The sequence below is a fragment of the Prunus mume genome, linkage group LG2 (assembly GCF_029339155.1).
Source record: "Prunus mume cultivar Tortuosa linkage group LG2, ASM2933915v1, whole genome shotgun sequence".
NCBI classification, from domain to species: domain Eukaryota; kingdom Viridiplantae; phylum Streptophyta; class Magnoliopsida; order Rosales; family Rosaceae; genus Prunus; species Prunus mume.
In genome coordinates, this window is record NC_142699.1 from 40,857,458 (window position 1) to 40,875,920 (window position 18,463).

The window sequence follows — 18,463 nt, forward strand, 5'->3', positions numbered from 1 at the left end:
CTAATCGCTTAAAGGTCATCTCTTCGCTTTAATCAAGACTCGCAGCGCATTTGTCCTGGGAGAATGATTTCATAATTCCATTGTGGCTTTGAACTTCCATTTCATGCATAAAAGAACACACGGCAGGCAGGGATACATGGCTCTTAAACTAGACATGAGTAAGGCTTACGATTGAGTTGAATGGAATTTCCTGGAGTCCTTGATGCTAGTGATGGGTTTTGATCGGTGATGGGTCCAATTAATTATGGCATGTCCGACATCTTCTCTCCTACTCTTTCTCGTTGAACGGAAACTCGCTGGTTATGTCATCCTACAACATGATTCGACAGTAAGGACTCTTTCCCCTATTTATTTCTCTTATGTACGAGGCTTTCTGGCTAATCGCAAATGAATGAAAACGGCACTTCCATGGTGTCGACCATGTCGGGAGCCCCCATAGCCCATCTTTTTCGCAGATGATAGCTTCTGTTTTAAAAGCAAGTCAAAGTGATGTGCAACACTGAAACAAATCCTCCAATGCTATGAGCAGGTCAAATAAAAATAAACCTTGATAAAAGTTGTGTCCTTAGTCTAAATGTGTATGATGAAGACCAAGAGCTTTTGCCACAACGCTGGGAGTTAGGCGAGTTGCCCAGCATGACAGATACTTGGGTCTGCCTACTCACATTGGTCGTTCTCGAGGACAATGTTTCAACTATCTTAAAGATTGCATCTAGAAGAAAATACAGGCCTGGAAGGCAAAGTTATTAAGCTTTGCTGGTAAAGAAGTTCTTCTAAAAGTGGTTGCACAGGCAGTGCCCATATACATGATGAGTTGCTTTCTTATTCCAAAATTTTTGTGTGAGGAAATCCAGCAAATGATGGCTTCCTACTGGTGGGGAGCGCAAGAAGGGAGGCGAAAAATCCATTGGTTAAGCTGGAAGAACTTGTGTAGACCAAAACATGAGGGTGGTCTTGGTTTTCGGAATCTTTATGCTTTTAATTTGGCTTTGCAGCCAAGGCATGGACGCTGGCTCTATAACCCATACTGTGGCCTGCCCCTCAAAGCTCACATTATAGGGACTGCCCATCTTGGAGGCCACTGGGAAACCCTCTTACGCTTGGGAGAAGCTCGTGCCAAAGTGGCATTGAGAGAGGACTACCACGACTGGTGACGGCCGACTGCTCAGATTTGGGAAGACAGATGGTTGCCAACCTCGCTTCTTCAAGGTCTTGTCTACTCCTGACGAGAGCATGGTAATACTTGTGCCGCTTTCTTGATCCAACATTTGCAATGGAAGACAGATATTCTAGGAGCTTGTTTCGCGAAGAAGCAGCAATCATACATAAATTCTTTGAGTTTCCGCCACCCACTGATACGCTGATCTGCACTTTGAGAGACATGGCCATTACTCGGGCTAAGAGCGGATATGAGGCAAGGCAATATCTTCTCTCCAGTGGGATGTCGTTCATACCAATGATGCGGCCAATGGGATTCTGCACAGTCTGGAGAGAAAATATGGGAGGTTCGTGTCCCTTGAAGGTCCGCCTCTTTGTGGAAGCCATACTAAATATTCTGCCACCAAAGTCAACTTGAAGAGGCGGCGGCGTCGCTGAGCTGGGTGGGTGTGTGTTTTGTGGAGAGGAGGAAACCGGCTTTCATGTATTTGTGCAATGCCCAATGGCTGAAGCGGTTTGGCATCACTGTTCATGTTGGGGCTCTCTTCAAAGGTTGTGGCTGTTGACCTCTAGTAGTTCCAAGATGTTGCCCTCACCCTTTCAGCCCCTGAGTTAGAGCAAGTCATGATTTGTATGTGGGCTCTGTGGAATGAACGTAACCAAGTGGTTTGGAATGACCGTCGGCGGAGTGTGTCAGAAATTGTTAGTGGAGCCATCCGGCTGTTGCATGATTATTATGAGCTTCAACCTCCTTTGATCCCTCCATCTAGAGTCAAGGCGAAGTGGCAGCGTCCGCCCTTGGGGTCTATCAAAATCAACACAGGGAGGCTTGTCGGGGTGCAACAGGACTGGGGGGGATTGGAGTTGTGGTTCGTGACCATGTTGGTACTTTTCTTGCATGTAAACTAGTGTTTGTTCAGGGGGTTTCCAACCTTTTGCATGCAAAATTGCTAGCCTTGAAGGAGGGCTTTTGTTTGCCCAAAGATGGCCTTATGTGCAGCGGCTCATTGAAGGTGTTAGTCAAGGAGTTGGTATTGTTCTAAGCCAAGTATCACAGGATTTGTCCCACTTTGGTTGCTTAGTTGACGACTGTAAACTGTTACTAGTGCAACAGGGCAGTATATTAGTACAACATGTGATGAAGGAGGCTAATGAGGCGGCTGCAAGACTTGCTAGGATCGCTTTACACTCCTGAGCGGTGAGTGGTTGGGGACCCCAGTAGTTTTGCTTGATGCCTTAGTGGTAGACTCTTTTTAATTCCCTTGTTCTAGAAATTTTATTGTACGGCTGGCATGGGTGGTACTCTTTCCTATCCTGAGGTTTTATCCCATGTGGTTTTCCTCGGGAAGGTTTTAACGAGGCCACCTTAACATGCCCTTTTGTACACAATTTTATAGTTGAATGGAATGCAACCCATCGCTTTTCCCCTCAAAAAAAAAAAAAGAAATGGTTGTGATACATTATGTTATTGAAATTAGCAGTTTCTTAAGAACAATGTTAGCTAAGCCTAAAGAAAATATAACAAATCATTTACTGTATGGAAGGTCACAAGAAAACTTATTAGAACAATCAATAATGGAATTTTCACACTCCATTTTCCTTTTCAATTTAACAAAAACAAAAAGTATCTGTAATATAAAATCTTTGGGAATTTTACCTGAAATAGCCATGATATAACCCTTATTGAAGAGATGATGAAGGCAACATAATATAAAATTAGAAATTTGCTATTGTACTAAAGAGTACAAATCATTTATAAACAAAACAGTTGATATGTTCTTTGTTCACACAACTTATAGCATAATTTGAAAGAGGTAGCCAGATAAACTCAGCAATAAACAAAGTAATGAAACTTTGATAAAAGAATAGAACACGTAGTACAAAGGCTAACAAAACTTGTTATAATCAATTTGACTACACCCACCCCCTCTAGTCAGCGCTCTTCGCCCTCGTCACACTATACGGATGGGCGAATTACTCATAGCTTGGCTCCCACGCGGCTATGCGGCGTCGTTATGGTCCCAAGCGGTGTAATCCGGAGTTGGGATTAAGCCCAGGCGTAGCCTATCTGTGATAGGATCTTCTACACCGAATGCCTCAGCGGCAGCCGAAGCCCATGCTTGAAGACATTGGTGAAGAAGACTACCTCACCTTCGCCTCCTCCACGCCTCCAGCGGCTCGAGGATTCGCATCACTACCGAATCGGAATGTGATACTCAGCAGATCTTGGCCAGCTCGGCCCGGTCAAGACATTCGACTCCAGGAAATCCACACCGAATATAGGACCCTTCGGCCGCCATCGGCACTCTTGCTTACCCCTCACAATGGTGACATACCTTCCCCGGGAGCGGCAACTGACACATCAGCCTCGGTCACCTCGACTCAGCTACTAGATGTCAATGGTTGATAGATATCCCCTTCAATTACTACCAGGCTTGAAGTGCTCCCAGAATCGGTAGGCACCTCTGTACCCCCTCCCCTCCCAACGCTCTCAAAGTCCACACTCTCAAGCTCCGTTGTGGAGCTCCCCGAGGACGATTCTCCTTTGAACACCCTTGGACTATCACTATATGGACTCGGTATCTGACATCTACAAACAGAGGCGAAAGGAAACTAACATGCCAGAATCAAACTACAATCCTAAAAGCTCATGCTCATCTACATTCATCTACGTTCATACATGTTCATGCAACAATTGAAGAATTTGATTCAATTTGAAAGAAAAGACGACAACATACCTTGTTCATACAGTGGTTGCTAGTTGCCGGAAATTTCCTCCGCCTTAAAACCTTTGCCGAAAATCGCCTACGCCGTCCCATTTATAGGACAAACCTAGCATTAAGAAATGAAACGACGCGACCTTTGAACTCCTCTGCCACGTGTCAAGCATGCACAGGGAAGCCTAAGAGTCATAGCATCCCACTTGAAAGAACGCTTCAATTCTCAGACCTTTGGCGCAAACTCCACCAACATCGGCAGCACACATTGGTTGAGTTTTCACTCCACCTCTCATGCGAGCAGCGAGTGCACATTAGTTAAGTTTCCACTCACCTCTCATGCCATGAGCGGCAGAGCGGGCGTGGGCAAGTTTTCCTCACCTCTCACGCTCTTGGCCTACCAGTTTCATTCTAATCTTCCAGCACCCTTGCTCGGGGACTTGGGGACTACATAGCTAACATCGGTAGGCCACAGGAGGACGCTTGTGTCCTGGTCAGAATGCCAAAGATCTAAGACACAAGCAAGTCCCCAACCAAGAAGTCCCTTCTCAATTAGAAACTTAGGAGACTCCTGTTTGTACCATATCTGACCCTCCACTCACATCATGACATGTAGAAAATGAACAAGGTTAAGACCAACCCTGTGAGCCGTGCTGAATAGGCCAATCCAGTATGAATTGGCATACACCACTGATTTACATGTTCTTGAATCAGCAAGTGCTCCCAAATGCCCCTTGGACAGACCTTGATGCACGATCTTTGAGCGACCTCGAGCACCACGATCAGCACGTCGGCGATCATACAAGACAACCTCGGAGCTCTAGCCAAAGGATGTCGGGACACGCGTGTCGACCATTAAAGACACTCCCACAACTCCTACATCGGAGCTAAATACTAAGTGATCACCCAATACGCTGAATAAATAAGGCTTCGGCTGACCACACAGTAAGACTTTCTACGACTTGTGCTTCCACATTCCAGCTCTTAGTCGATAACTTTGGCATCCAAGGGTCTTTGGCGGGCACCACACCGGTGCTCAAGACCTCACTGCCGTTTCTCTCTTCAGATTCCAAGATCAAGATCGTGGAAGGGCGCCATACGAACCGAAGGCCCCTTCATCTAAACCGTCCACATCATCTGTATGTTAGCCCTATCTCTATCTGTTTAGTTTTAGAGCGAACAAATATAAAATTAGAAATTTGCTATCGTACTAAAGAGTACAAATCATGTATAAACTAAACAGTTGATATGTTCTTTGTTTACACAACTTATAGCATAATTTGAAAGAGGTAGCCAAATAAACTCAAGCAATAAACAAAGTAATGAAACTTTGATAAAAGAAGAGAACACGTAGTAAAAAGGCTAACAAAACTTGTCATAATCAACTGATAATTAAAGCTTCTTGAAATTAAATCCAAATTGACAAATATAACTTGTTTCATCATCGACACCACCTCCCCACTCTTCACCGCCCTTCTTGCCTCTTTCCTTATCTCCTCCATCCTTTTCCACTCCGCCCTGGCCTCCGCTCTTATTTTCTCCTCCATCGGAGCCTTAACCTTCTCCAGAACCCCATCCTTATCATCCCTATACCCATAATAGCTTGCATCAATCCTTTTGTATATGTCGTACCTCGTCCTCCATTTTCTCATCATCGGCGGCTTCTCGAAAAGCTCTCGACTCTTGGCAAATTTTTCGCCTCGTCGAAATACCGATACCTGTGGCCTCAATGCTGCTAGGTTTAGGACGGCGTCGATGATGTTGCCATCGAGTCCGTCATCTTAGGGGCGTGTTTCGCGTAGTTAGGCCCTCCGAGCTTAACAATTCATCGTTCCTAGTGAACCTTCTCCCGTATAAGCTTGTTGATCTCGTTGTTGAGGTCGCGGAGATTGCTCACCGAGCCCTTCGTTTTGGATCTCGGTGACTTTTCGGCCAATCTCTCCCATGATTTGTTATTGCCATTTGGAGGCCTTAGCAAGGTCCCAGCATTCGGAGGCGGTATGGACGTCGCTCTTTGGCTTCTTCTTCTCTTCGGCTTTGAGTGTGATGAATCGATTGAGCATCGACTGCGCTTTCTCTTCGTTACGAGCCATTGCGATTTGCTACGAATTATTCAAACAAGAGTTGGGGAAATTCTGTTAAACCCTAATTGACCAGTGTATTTGGAATTGGGGCTTTTTGTTTTGGTTGAGAGTCCACTCTGTTTGATGATTAGACGCCGCTGCACAAGAACCTGCATATTAAATTTTTAGTGCGGAACAAATGGTGTGGGGCACACCAAACCTCTACATCCCATACCACTTTCTCATGGACAAGTCAGGTGGCATTTGGCGTTGCATAAATTTAAAAAAAAAGCAGCTTTAATAAAAAGTTATGGTAGTTTGAATGTTTGGTAAACATAAGGAATTGGGCTTTTTAAAAAAGTTGATGTCAATGACCCTTGTTTTTTAAAATCCTTCACAACCTAGCTTTTAAAAGCTGCTAAAAAAAACATTTAACCGGCGGTTTAATGATTTTTTTGACTTTCCCATAATATCCTCACTTATTTTTCAAAATGACAGTCCTTTATCCTCCAATACATCAAGCGATACAAAACTCCGTTCCTTCTTCATTTGTTCGAAAACCAGAGTGAGTGAGAGGGAGAGAGTGATGAAGGCGGCACGGAGTCGGTGCTCCTCCAACAAATCTAGATTGAGGGTGAGTTGCTCCAAATTCTGCTTGGGTGTATAGTGGTCGACCTTGTGCGTGGGGATACCGATCTCAGCAGGGATGATTGCCTTGGCTCCAAATGCGAGCGAGTATGGGGTCTAGCCTGTTGAGGTGCGCTCGGTCAGCGATAAGCCCATATGACTTCTGGTAGGAGTTTCGCTCAGGCTCTTTTCTTAGCCCCCAGTTTTTTCTTGAGCGTTCGTTTGAGGAGTTTGTTGGCAGCCTCTACCTAGCCATTGGCTTATGGATAGGCTGTGGAAGAAAACTGAAGGTTGATTTTTAGGTTGGAGCAAAAGTCTCGAAATTTTTTACAGTCAAACTACTTCCCATTATGCGTGATGAGGGTATGGGGATGCGAACCGTGAGACTATATTTTTCCAAATGGAGGTCTCTACTTTGGCCGCTTTGATGGTTGCCAAGGGTTTAACGCTTCTGCCCATTTGGTGAAATAATCCACGGCCACGACCGCATAACTGGTCGGTCCCTTTCCTTTGGGCATGGGCCCAATCAGGTCTAGCACCCACTAGGCAAACGGCGGGGCTGCTCATGTTGGCGAGATCGGCAAGACCTTGTGCATCATTGCCTGGGCCGCGATATGATCACCACATATTCCCTCATGGATTTCCTGGAAGGCTTCTAATCCTTTTTTTGGGGTAACACACAAGAGTAAGGGCAAGGAGTGACCTCGTTTATACAGTTTTTGGCCCATGATGGTGTAGCGTTTGGCTCTGGCTTGGATTTTCCGAGCCTGGATCTTGTCATGGGGGAGTGCGCCATTGGTTAGGAATGCCCATATTGACGTCATCCATGTTATCGCCTTGTCTACCACCATGCTGGTGTAGTCCACTTGGTTTATACTTTTCTAGGCTAGGTACTCGATGGGGATGTTTCGGGTGAGCTCGGTATCGAGGGCCAAGGTGAGGCGAGCCAGTGAGTCAACCTAAATATTTTGGTGCGAGGATCGGGTGATAGTATGTGATTGGAAGGAAGAGGAGTTCATAGCGCTAGAGCTTGGTACTCGTCCGTGACTTGATTAACCACAAATTCAGTCGCTGCGATGTTGATGTGCTTAGCCCACTCTTTTACGGACGCGGAACTGCGAAGATTGCTTCATATTCTGCCTCATTATTTGGCGCATGGAATCGAACCATGAGCATACTCCACGATGATTCGGCTGGGAATATTAACACAATGCATGTGCCACATCACTGTAAGTTGGATGCGTCATCGACATACAAGGTCAATGTGGTGGTCGGGTTGGTGAATGCAGGTGATATCCGGCCGTGTCATTCTTGGCGTTGGGATTGGTTCGAGTGCGTGGTATGCCTTGGTGCGCTGATAATGTGAACTCAGAAAGAAATCGATGATGGCTTGGGCTTTCATGGCTAAGCACGGCTGGCGGTGATGTCAAATTCACCCAACTCTACGACCACTTAATAAGGCAGCCGAGGTCTCTAATTTTTGCGGGACCATCTTTGAGTGGCTAGTCGATCGGGACTAGGATGAAGTGGGCTTGGAAGTAAAGCGCGACTTCAGGCGAGGTTATCATGGCGGCGCTAGTTTCTCAATTTTCGGTGTCGAGTCTCTATATCAAGCAAGGCCTTGCTCACGTAGTAAAGCTGGATGATGTATCTTGTCAGTCTCGAGTAAGCCTGAGCTGATTATTGAGGAGGAGATAGACAAGTATAGTGATAGTACATCCCCGACCTCAGGTTTGAATAATAGGGGCGCTTGTCCCATATGTATCTTCTTATTCCCTTTGAGCGCTTTGAAAAAAAGAAGGCATCATTAAGTGGCTTTAAAGATGAATCGATTCGACATCGCTACTCGCCCCGTCAGGCTCTGAACTTCTTTCCTTGTTCTAGGTTGGGCCATTCCAATGAGAGCCTGGATCTTCTCTGGGTTTGCCTCAATACCTCTGTGAGTGATAAGTAATCCCAAGAATTTGCCAGAGCCGAACTCCGAAGACACACTTGGTTGGGTTCAGCTTCATGTCATATGCCCTTAAGATGGCGAAGGTGGTTGCTAGGTCGGCGACGTGTTGGTCAGCGCGGACACTCTTTACCACCACGTCATCAACATAGACTTCTATACTCTTGACTATCTGGTCGGCGAACATGCCATTGACCAGTCGTTGGTATGAAGAAGTTTTGTGTGAGAAATTTTTGTTTGACGATTTGATGGCACTCTTTAAATGGTTGTGTTGTTGAAAGTGTTATCTTCTGTTTGGCTTTGTTTCTGCATTTCTCATCTATTTAGCTGGTTATATTTGGAACTTGACATAGTTGGTCTTACTTGTCAAGAGAATACATAGATTGAACCTACAAGGGTTGTCATAATGCATTAAAAAAAAGAAAAAAAAAAAGAGAAAAATAGAGCTTACGAAGGGTTTTTTTTAATTAAATTTATAAAATGATTTACAACTAACATTTAGAGAGAATTTACATTCTTTACAAAATGATTTACATCAAGGCGCATGTTAGCTTCATAACTAAAAACAAAATTAACAATTTAGACAAAAAATGGAGGAAAACAAAAATTCAGGAACCTATACAAAATAAAATTACAATTAATCAATCAAATCATTGTATTAAAATTTTAAAATTTTATATCAAAAATAAATTTAATACATGTCCATTATAACCCATAATCAGAGAAGCTACATTATTAATTCCATTGTCTATCATAAAGTTGTAGTCTTCTTTCGCAAGTGATTGAGGGTTATGGATACTAGGTACGTGACGACCAATTTCGGATATAAAGTGCTCGACAACTCTTCATGAGCTTCCACACTTGTTGCAAAAAGCAAGTGATTTAATTGCTCCGCAACACCACATGCACCACAACAGTAACTGCAGGTATTAAGCACTAGGTAACACTATGTTTTGGGTTTGTATGAATTTTTGTAAGGGAAAATTGCTAGAAGAGTTGTGGGATTATGCCATAGATAAAGAGTCCTCTTTATTTCACCCAATCCAATCAAGATTTTGTGGGAGGAGTGCAACGGTGGGGAGGAGTAAATTGACCATATTACGAAAAGATAAAATGAGTAGTTATGTTCCAAAAAAAATAGGACCCATTATCATATTTTATTTTAATTTTTAATTTTTTTAAATAAAAATAAAAATTGACCACATTATCCTCATTTATTCAATTTTTAATATTTGCATTAACTAATGGCATTTTATGGTATTTTGAATGTTTCACCATTCTTTGCCTTTTGATTTATACATATAAATTTGCACCACAACCTTCTAGTTTGGGAAACATGGTCTTTTTGTCATGATTGTTTTCTGTTTTGTCCACTTGGAATAATTTATATTACTTTACAAGGAGGGATGAGGAAGGAGAGAAGAGAGAGAGAGAGGGAAGGGGACTTGCTGTTGATGGAAGGGGATTTGGCTGCTCCCATGGAGGGAGAGAGGTAGGAGCGCTAAGTGGTTGGGTTCTTCTAGTTTTTCTTTTTCTTGAGTTAATTACCGCATTATGACTTGGCATTTAGTTGGGCGAAGATGGTGGGTAGATGTCGGCATAGGTTGGGTTAGTTTTGGTCCCAATCTGCAATCCAACTCATACATAGTGGTTTATGATTTCTTGGGACCTGCTTATTATTAGGTCAACCCAATCCAACTCTTTTGTGATTGATTTGGGCCGTTTGATTATGTTAACCCAAAATTATGCCCACTTTTAAGTTTTGATTTCAACCCGTACATAGAGGTTTATAATTTTTTGAACCCAATACCCACTCATTACTAGGTCAACCCTCTTATGATCGGGTTGAGCTATTTAGTCGAGTTTACCCAAAATTATAACCACGAAGTTAGGTTAATTGCACAAAGCAGCGTACCAGTTTCTTTACACCCACGTCTGATCCCCTCCTCGTTCATTAGAATAGTATAGATATCGTATTGTCAAAATAGAAAAAAACAAAAAAACAAAAAAATTGGTGAACGAAAATGTTGAGGGTTCTAAAGGAAATGTTATGCTTCTAAAGGAATGGTTGCAGCTTATAATAGAAATGTTGTTGTTGCCAAGGAAAATGTTCCGTTAGTTCCAAAAGACAGGTTGTTGGATCTTAAGGATAGGAAAAGGGGAATGAAGGAGGTCTCAGAGGTAAGGAGAGAGTGGAAGAGTTTGATAATCACTACAACATTTTAGGATTTGCGCGACGAAGAAATATTCGTCGCGCAAAGATGATTTTAGTTGCACATAATTATCTTGCGACGAAGTTTAAATCACGCACAATCCGTCGCACAAAGATCATGAAGAAAGACTTTGTGCGATGCACTGCATAACATTAAATCGCGCAAGCGGTCGACGTATAATACCGTTACAAAAAATGTTTGGGGCGACCCAAATGTCGAGGCACAAACTTTTGTGCCACGAAAGGTTATTCGTCCCACCAAGAATGGCGACGGAGACTTTCGTCGCGCAAGATCGTGAACTTTATGCGTGAAAAATTTTCGTCGCGCAATTAATCTTTGCGGCGAAAGAGTTGTCACGCATCGAATTTTTAAATCGCGCATACACATTCTTGTGACGAAACAATTAAATCACATACACATTTCGCGCGAAAATATTAAATCGCGTATGATTAAATGAAATGTATTAAAAATATATTTTTCAACAGGTTTTTATAAATGATTTTGCGCGACGATATACATTTCGTCGCGCAAAAGTAATATATATTATATAAAATAAAAATTAATATTATTTGTTTTTAATTTTGTAAAAAAATAAATTTGGTTTTTTAATTAAAATAAAATTGCAATAAAAAGATTAATCGTAAAGAAAACATTTATTATATAAAATAAAATAAATGTATACAAGAGAAATATTTTAAAAGTAATTATAAAAATAAAAAACTAATCAAATAATGTTCCAAAATCTACTTGGTCATCTGCCACATGCGGCTCGGAGTGCAGGCGTCTGCAGGGGCCGTGGTCTGCTGGGGATGCTCGAGGTGGGCGGGCTCGGAGGTCGACGCGCAAAATTCGGGATTGGAATGCGGACGCGCGAGGACTGCAGAATCACCGACATCGACCCTCAAGCTCGGCAACCCGTGATGTCAAAGCAGTCACTGGTGTTTGCACTGCGACAATGACCGCGGTCGAGGTTCCCTCATCGGGCATTCCCATCCCCCTACAATATGTTCCCGGCCTCCTCACGAGTCTGATCCAACATCTGCGTCAAAATCTGAAATTCAGCATCCTGCGGAGGATCCACAGACTCGATTGGAGTCTCGGGAGGAAGTTGGGAGGCGGACTCTTGAAGAACCAACTGGCTCCTCTCCACCATTGTCCTCTATTTAACATTACATAAAATATAAATTAAAAAATGCATATAAATTGAAAGCGTAACATAAGAATTAAAATTAAATAATACTTACATGAAGGGACTCGGCCAACTCATTCCCAGGTCGAATATAAACGTCACCAAAGGCGTCGATCTCAGAATTTAAACCCCTAAATTGAACAAGAGAAGGAAAATATTAGTATGAACAAAATAAATTAATAATAATGACGTATTAAAAATTAAATATAAATTATATTATTCTTACCCGACGCCGTGCATCCATCCTATATGAGAAGGGCTTGGAGCCGGAATGGTGGAGAAGAGTCTTCTTCTTCCTATTGCCCTTATTCACTTGGGCTTTATTCTGTTATACAAAAAAGAAAACGTACTAGTTGAAATATAAATAAATTAAATAATAATGACATATAAAAAATAAAATAAACATTAATAAGAAATATGTAATAATTAAACAAATATTATTTAAAAAAACTACATAATCGGGCACCTGAAAATGATCGCAGAGCCACGCCCAACTATCCTCCCGCCCCTCAAGCTCCTTCGGGCAACCCTCCTGAAGAGTGACTTGCGGATCATCAAACGCCTCAAAATGGTGGTGCAAGTCGCTCTTCCACTTATACCTCTCAAGAAAGTGCTTGGCGTCGCCATCGACTCCTCATTGAGGTCCTTTAAATGGTAGTTCGTCTGCAATAAATTCATTACATACATTAAGTAATAGAAATATATAAAGTTTGAAAGAAAAATAATTAAAAGATAGGAAACATACCGACAACGGCGCGAACTTGCAGCTTGAGTCTCGTCAAGCATGACCTTCCTAGACTTCCATTGCATCGGGCAATGGATCCGAGCAACGTGGCCAATGTAAATGGGCCAGGAGCTATGCAACTCTGCCGTCGATGCAGCCGATGGCGCTCATCATATCCGATCACGAATCATTGTTGGTCACCGGGTGACCTTGCCGTCTTCATTGGCTTGACCACGGCCCTCGGGTGTTCCTCTTGGCTGCAAAGGATAGAACAATCTTGTTAAATAAATAAAAAATTTAACCATAAAATTCGCAATTAAAAATTTAAAAAAACAAAAAGGAAAGTGGAAGGTATATATACGGCGGTGCCCAGAGGCACCGATATCGTCGATCGATGTGGTGTCGGTGATCTTTGGCGGGCGGTGCCGCCGCCTAAGCGCTAAGAGGCTGCACCACCGAAGAAGCTAATGATGCGGCGTCAGGGATCCTCGTGAAGGTTGCCGTGGTCTGCTCCATCGATCTTTGGAAGCGATGGCAGTGATCACGGTGGTAGAGAGCTCGAACTTCGGTGTAGTCGTCACCGCCGTCGACATCTAATCAAGTCTGACATCTGCACAATTTCATTAATCAAATTTAGCACATACAGTGTCATTAAAAAATTGAACTAATTAATTAAAATCATAGTTTGACCTAGGGTTTGCGATTTTGGAGTATCCGGGACTCTGATCCACGATCCGTCGAATCCTAAACGATCCTATAAATACATGGTACCACATATGTGAGTTTCAGCTCGATCCAATGATCCGAACATATCAAACCCAGAAATCGCACAATAGGCAAAATCCGATCAAGACTCAAACGGTAACCAAATTCCAATCCGATCGAGACTCAAACGGTAACCAAATTCCAATATGTGACAACGAGGAGATTGCTGGGATCAATGCCCTATGCTCTGATACACCACAGCGCCACCACACGGCGGCGTGCGTGGGTGCCCAAAACGATAAAAATCGCCGGAAAATCCTAAAAATTAAGGGTCAAGGTTCCTACCCTAGGTTCAAAACATCAATTGGAGGCACTTTTGTTCTCGGACCTACCCCGAGCGGCCGGAAGTGGCCGGAATTTCAATTTAAAAACCTGTCAAAACCCAGGTTTCAAATTCACTACCCTATGCAAACAATCAATCAAATCCTAACCAACCATCAGCTAAAGCATAAAAAATAGTTCAGAAAGCATACCTCAATTGCGGTTTGGTGCCGGAGGAGAGAACAAAGCGGCGAAGATTCGGCTTAAGCGGAGAAATCACGGCGGCAAGATGGGCGGCGACGGCGGAAGCTCGAGTTCGACCCTTGTGGCGGCGGAGTCTGAATTGAGGCGGAGTAGGGCTGAGGTCATGGCGGAGAGAGAGGGGTTTTAAGTGGTTGAGCTGGGAAGAAGGAAGAAGATCGCGAATTTCAGAAAACTTATTCGACTTTGCGCGACGAATAAGTAAATGTGTCGCGCAAAATTCATTTAAATAAATTTTGAGCGACGAGAAATATTACATTCGGTCGCGCAATGTAGCCATCTACGCCAAAATGTGGGATTGGAGTTTAGGGTTTGCCAATTTTGTGTGACGAAAGAAATTCCTACGTCGCACAAGGTTATGAAAATATGCACTTTGCGCAACGGAAAGAACACGTTTCGTCGCGCAAGTTTGTCCATCCGCCCAAATTTTAGGATTCGATTTTGCGCAGGGGATATAAATGAAATGCTACTGCACGAAGAAAGTAACATTCGTCACTCAAGATCTGATATGAAAATTTTTTACCAAGTGTTGGGGCGGAGTGAGGCTGCAATTGTGCCTCAGATTGCGCGACGAAGCAAACTAATATGCGTCGTGCAAGGTTATGAAAATATGCACTTTGCGTGACGGAAAGAACTCGTTTAAATCATAAAGTTTGTCCATTGCCCAAATTTTGTGATTCGTTTTTGCGTGGGGGATATAAATGAAATGCTACTGCAAAGTAACATTCGTCGCGCAAGAGGGGCTGAAATTCTTCCTCAAATTGCGCGACAAAGGAAAATTATATTCGTCGAGCAAGTATTATCTTGTGAACTTTGCGCAACGAATAATTTGTGTCTTCGTCGCGCAAACCCATACCCTTTTACCCTAAACCTAAAACCTATACTCTAATCCCTAAACCCTAACTCCTAAACTAGTTTCAATGATACAACTGGCCATCTGGTTTTTTTTATAGTTCGAGATCGTATACGTCGAAAATTAGAATAAATGAACATTCAGAGATTGAGTAATGGGACACAACTTTTCGACGGTTCTAAACAAATTGTCACGATTCAACGGTGATTTTAACTCCGATTTTGAATTTTTTTTACAGCTGCATTTCTTGACCCTATATGAATACAGAGACGGAATTCGATCTTCAATTTCAGATATTTACAGTACGGGACATCACATAATCTTATGTTATATTGATGGAATGTATAAATAAATTCTTCATTTTTGGTGAATATTGTGTTTTGATGGCATACGCATTTTACTAAACTAGTTTTAGTAATCCGGCCGTCAAACTTGTTTGTTTATAATTCTAGATCGTATACGTCGAAAATTGGAAAAAAAAAAAAACATTCAGAGATCAAGTAACGGGACAAAACTTTTCGTGATTATAAGCGAAAGTCATGATTTAATTATTTTGACTCCGATTTTGATGATTTTTTACAGCTACACTCTTTAACCCTATGTGAATACAGTGAACTACTTCGATCGTCAATTTCAAATATATACGTATGTATATATCAAAAATATATATATATATATTTGCATAGCGAGAACCTTTATTAAATCGCGCAAAATTTACTTGCCAGCGAAACATTTATCGCGCAAAATGTAAGTGTCTTGTGACAGCGTATAGCTCCGTCGCGCAAAATTCGCGCGACGATAATTCCTTCGTCATGCAAGGTTATTTTCATTTACATATTATTAAACTGAATTATTGATCATTACATATAATTCATTGTATGAACGTATGATTTATTCTATTCTCTTTTGATTTGAGAATTGAAGGTTAGTTGATTTTGTGAGTTCAAATCAAAGACAGTTTTTTGGTATATCTTATTTTCTTGTTATTCATTTTTTCTCTGATATGAATAATAACATATTTATTATAATTAAATAATGATCAATAACAAACCTCTTCAAATAACAAGATATTTATTATTGCTCATTTACTTTCTTCCGTGAAATTGGTTAACTGGGTCTTGCATATTTCTATATCTCCCCAATTCTCTTTCTTGTTTATGATTTTCATTTTTTAAAAGTGTTTTATCAAAATAAATTTAAACTTTATTATTAAAATTACTTGGATATATTGATTTACCAATGGTTTATAACTACATTTATTTTAATAATGTTTCATTTCTCCACATATATAATGTTTTGATATAACAACTACATATATTCAAACATTTGCATTACACAAAATATGTCCACTAACATAATAAAATTACAAAAAAATTCATCATTCATCATCTGAACTATAATAACTTTCGTTATCGTCGCTATCATCAATTTCGGTCTCCCAATCCTCTAACTCCTCCTCCTCCTCCGCCTCCTCTATAACTACATCATCGTCGTTGCTAACCATTTGCAACATCGTATCATGAAGATCACCGAGGTCAATTGTAATTGACTGAATCGGTATTTCGATTTAATACACTCCTTGTATTTGAAACGGCTCTTGTATAACATTTGTATCTCAAAGTGTTTCAGCATCATTTTCCATTGAAGATTCTAAACGTTGGTCAGCCACATTGTCGACGTCGTTGTCAGTTGGGTCTAGTTCTGGTATAGCATACACGTTCCTATGATCCATCTTCTGAACAACGTTCCAACCGCTCCCGGCTTTAGGGTCATCTAGATACACAATTTGTGTTGCCATGTTTGCCAAAATATAAGGGTCGTCATCATACCAAGTTCTGTTCATGTTCACAGATAGTAAGCCATGATCGATTTTAATACTTCCCGGCCTATTTGGGTTGGTGTCAAACCATCGACACTTAAACATGATCACTTTGTATCGATATTTGTAAAGCAATTGTACGACAGTTGTGAGTTTGCCATAGAAATCAATGTCCGTACTTTCACCTCCACCTAGGACATGGACACCGCTGTTTTGCGTACACAACTTGTCATCTCGTGCAACCCCCAAAAATTTGACGCCGTTAACATTACAACCCGAGAACAATTCAGCGCGAATAGGGCCGAACGCCAAGTTATATAACTCATCACTGTAAGTTGGGAATTCGATGATTTCAACTTATTCACCTAATATTATACAAAACCATTCACATGTTAGTCTGACAAAATTAAATACTACAATTTATATTTCTCAAATAACAAACACTTATAACTTACAGAATCTCAAAACCATCGTGGAAACAATTCACAATGTTTCTGGGCAACCAAATGTGATGGATGTTCTCCTTCATCATCTCTTCATGCTCATATAAGTATGCCATGATCTCATCACAATTGTTCAGTACAAACCAATGCGCTACCTCCATGTCATTTCTAGAAAACGACTCTCCTCGTCCAGGATCTCCAAAGGGTCGTGCGCTTTGGGCAAAAACAGAAAGTTTTTCATTTCTCATACCTCTGTCATGATTGCGCTGAGGACGATTGAAACCGTCTCCACATCTTTTAAATACATTCGGCAGAAAGTAAGCGACTCATATTGAACCCAAGCCTCTACAATTGATCCTTGAGCCACTGTTCCTTACACTTTTTTTCAGCTCTCCTAGAAGCCTGCCAAAATAAAACGATATGATACAAATTAGCAACCATGTGATAATGATGCATACACAAACTATAAGGATTATATACCTTTCTATTGGATACATCCAGCGATAGTTAACAGGACCAGCAAGCAATGCCTCTTTTGGCAAGTGAACCATCACGTGCATCATACTTGTGAAGAAAGCTGGAGGAAATATCATCTCAAACTTGCATAGGACTTGGACAATGTCATGGCGCAACTGAAACATGTCCGTCTTTCGCAATGTTTTTGCCGTCAGTTGGGAAAAAAATTTGGACAACAAAATGATTTGCTTCACTACATCTTCGGCAATAGGTGTCGAATACCCACAGAAGTAGGCGTTGCATAAACACATGGCGATCATGGCTTTTAAGTCGATAAATTTACCCCGTCAACATTCATAGCGTGCGATATTAGAAGCATACCCATCGAAAAACTTTACAGACGATACAAACTTTAGAAACTCTTTCTTGTCATTCGGTTTCATAGAAAAGAATGCAAGATCCCTTTAACTTTATCATTGTCCCTATTCATCCATAAACCCCTTCGTATGCCCATTCTTTCCAAATCAAGATGAGCTTTGATCGTGTCCTTTGTCTTCCCCTCGATATCTAGAATCGTGCCCACCAATGTGTCGAATACATTTTTCTCAACATGCATCACATCTAAATTATGCTTCAATTTGAGTTTCAACCAATATGGGAGCTCAAAAAACATAGGCTTGTGCGTCCAGTTCATATGTGTAGAAAGTAAATCGACTAAGCTATTTTCGAGAGGGCAAAATCCAGCAGGTTAAGCTGGTCAATATCTCATCAGGACCATTCTCTAGGTCTAAGGCGACGCTCTGTGTTCCGTCGAACTCTTTATCTTTTTCCCTCCACTCGTGGTCCCATGGCAACCATCTCCGATGACCAAGGTAACAAACTTTTTCAGCGTGCCAACCAGAAGTTACATCTTCCTTGCATACAGGACATGCCATATAACCCTTTGTGCTCAACGAAACCATT

General features: G+C 41.7%; 1 pseudogene; it reads right to left on the bottom strand.

Moving 5' to 3' along the window:
• The window catches only part of LOC148920380 (uncharacterized), an 8,270-nt pseudogene extending 2,176 nt beyond the window's left edge, over nucleotides 1-6,094 (bottom strand).
• Between the last annotated feature and the right edge of the window lie 12,369 nt (nucleotides 6,095-18,463).